The sequence below is a fragment of the Ursus americanus genome, chromosome 21, assembly GCF_024610735.1.
Source record: "Ursus americanus isolate L20-20 chromosome 21, mUrsAme1.1.p, whole genome shotgun sequence".
Taxonomy (NCBI): domain Eukaryota; kingdom Metazoa; phylum Chordata; class Mammalia; order Carnivora; family Ursidae; genus Ursus; species Ursus americanus.
The window spans coordinates 28,541,869-28,545,440 of NC_142147.1; positions in this window are offsets into that span (position 1 = coordinate 28,541,869).

Below are 3,572 nucleotides of genomic sequence, written 5' to 3' on the forward strand. Positions count from 1 at the left end.
AAATAAAAGACTTTTTTTGTTAATGCCTATGAACAAACCACACTGTTATTTATGTGCTCCACTTTCAATAGTCACTATTATTACAGTTAAAATCCCTTTACATCCTATAGCAGTGCCATCCAAGCATGTACCTAATGTTGGTGCCAGTGCCTGTTGGAACAGAAGTAGGTATTCCAACACACTAAGAAGGGGATCTAACAACCTGTAGGATATACTGGGTAGTTGACTGAGAAGAGAGCACTCTGTGAAACTTTAGTGGAAAGTCAAAGAAATCAAAAGCAACATTTAAGATTTTTTTTAAGATTTTATTTATTTATTTGACACACACACACCCACCCACACAGAGCACAAGCAGGGGTAGCTGCAGGCAGAGGGAGAAGCAGGCTCCCCGCTGAGCAGGGAGCCTAGGGCAGAACTTGATCCCACTGAGCCAAAGGCAAACGCTCAACCAACTGAGCCACCCAGGCGCTCCAACATTTAAGATTTTTAAAAAATTTTTTTAAGTAATCTCTACACCCAACGTGGGACGCACACACACAACCCCAAGGTCAAGGTTCACATGTACCACTGGCTGGGCCGGCCAGGTGCCCCTAAAAGCAACAGTTAAATAAAAATATGCAATGTGCTTTCCAAAAACATTCTGTACACTTGCCCTTTATTCCTAAGAGGAAATTAATAGAAAATAATGTGGTTTTGAATTTTTCAAGCTCTTCAGAAACAGTCCACACACACAGTATTCTGTGTTAAGCATAAGGCGGTAGGAGACTTTATTTTGTGTGTGCATATGGGGGATGGGGGTTCTTCCCTCTTTTTGTACATTCCAGTAGTCTTTTCAAAATACACCAAAAGGTATTCATTATTTTCTGTAATACATTTTTATATCAAATAGTTATTAGTCTCTCTTTTTAAAAAAATGTCCTGAGTAGTCTGTTTTCCTTTCTGAAGTATGGAATTATTCCATCAAATTAAAAAATAGAACAGTGTAATTAGTAAATAACAAAATTACCTTTCAGAGAATTTGATTTTTAGTGATTTAGAGTTATGCATCACTTCAATCCAGTACATTATTTTTTTAATTCTTTTTTTCCCCATTTTTAAAAAATTTAAATTCAATTAATTAACATATAATGTATTATTTGTTTCAGGGGTACAGGTCTGTGATCCATCAGTCTTAAATAATACCCAGGGCTCATTACAACACATACCCTCCCCCATGTCCATCACCCAGTTTATTTTTTTTAATTCTGCTAAAATATGCATAACAGGAAATTTACCATTTTAACTATTTTAAGCATACACTTCAGTGGCATTAAGCATATTCACAATGTTGTATAGCCACCAGATCTCTCTCTCTCTCTTTTTAGATTATTATTTATTTATTTTTTTAGGGACAGAGAATGAGCAGGGCTGGAGGGGCAAAGGAAGAGAGAGATTCTCAAGCAGCCTCCGCTTGACTCATGACTGGAAATCATGAGGCGGGAGCTCAACCGACAGCCACCCAAGCACCCCAGCACTATCTCTTTTCACAACCTTTTCATCGGGGCGCCTGGGTGGCTCAGTCGTTAAGCGTCTTCCTTCAGCTCAGATCCCAGGGTCCTGGGATTGAGCCCCGCATCGGGCTCCCTGTTGGGTGGGAAGCCTGCTTCTCCCTCTCACTCTCCCTCTGCTTGTGTTTCCTCTCTAGCTCTCTCTCTCTCTGTCAAATAAATAAATAAAATATTTTTTTAAAAAAGAACCTTTACATCATCCCCATGCCTCTGTCCCTCTAGTCCTTGGTAATCTCTATTCTATTTTCTCTATGAATTTGCCTATTCTAGATCCTTCATGTAAGTGGAATTACACAATATTGGCTTAGTTCATTTAGCGTATCTTCAGTGTTCAGCCACGCTGCAGCATGTGTCAGAACTTCATTCTTTTTTTAGCTGGATAATATTCCATCATATGTATATACCACATTTATTTATCTGTTCTTTTCTCGATGGGCACTCAGGTTCTTTCTGCTGTTTGGCTATTGTGGAATAATGCCACTATGAACATTGATGTACAAGTACCTTTTGGAAACCATATATTGTTAACTAACAGCTAGTTGCTACCACCACGCACATAGCAGAATGGCCAAAATCCACAACAGCGATCATAACAAATGCTGGTAAGGATGTGGAGCAACATGAACTCTCATTCACTGCTGGTGGGAATGCAAAATGGCATAGCCACTTTGAAACACACTCCTACCATATGAGCTAGCAATTATACTCCTTAGCACTTACCAAAGAAGCTATTTTATTTCCACACAAAACCCTGCACATGAATGTTTATAGCAGCTTTATTCATAATCGTCAAAACTTGGAAGCAACCACTCAGTAGGTGAATGGATAAATAAATGGCAGTACAACCATATAGCAGAATATTATTTAGTGGAAAAAGGAAATGAGCCTATTGGGGCACATGGCTGGCTCAGTCAGTGGCTTGTGTGACTCTTGATCTCAGGGTTGTGAGTTCAAGCCCCATGTTGGATGTAGAGATCATTTAAAATAAAATAAAAAATCAGCTATCAAGCCATGAAAAGATATACTGGAACCTCTAATGCCTATTTCTAAGGGAAAGAAGCTAATCTGAAAAGGCTACATTCTATATGATTCCAACTATACTAAAGTATGCACGTGTAAATATCAGTGTTTTCCAGGGGTTCAGGGAGGAGAAAGGGATGAATAGAAGGAGCACAGGGGATGAAAAATTATTCTGTATGATATTATAGTGGTGGATACATATCATTATATGTTATACATTATATATATGCACATATCAAAATCCATAGAATGTACAGCACCAAGAGTGAACCCTAATGTAAACTATAGACTTTGGGTGATGTGTCAACGTACCTTTCATTATAACAAATGTACCACTGTGGTAGGGGATGCTGATAGTGGAGGAGATTGTGCATGTGCGGGGGTGGGGGGGTATGGAAATTCTCTGTACTTCTCCTCAAATTTTGCTGTGAACATAAAACTGTGCTAAAAAATAAAGACAAAAGAAGCTAGTTACAGCCCATGATATCTTTATGGCCAGTTTATTTTTTTTTTAAAGATTTTATTCTTAAGTAATCTCTACACCCAACATGGGGCTCGAACCCATAACCCTGAGATCCAGAGTTGCATGCTCCACGGACTGAGCCAGCTAGGCACCCCTGGCCAATTTTATTTTTTAAAAAATCAGAATGGTATGAATTTAATGTTACACACAGTTATCTTTGAAAAATTATAGTTGACATTTACTTTCATATTTTCTAATTAGTTATCATAGATTACCTATGTAATCTTTAAAAACCAGGTTTTTATATTTGGGGTTTGGTGGTGGTTATAACTCATAACCCTTTCTGGGGGAAATGAACAGACACGGGATTATCGCCTCCACCAGGGATTATCTCGGTCACACTCCTGCCACCGCCAAACTAGGAGAAAATCTTCCTGCGAGTCCCTACAGCGGCCCTCCCAAGGACTTATGGGAAATGTAGTCCCGGAGTTCGATAAACCGCCCCTCAGAGGACCCTGGGACAGTGAGCAGCCCTCGTATCT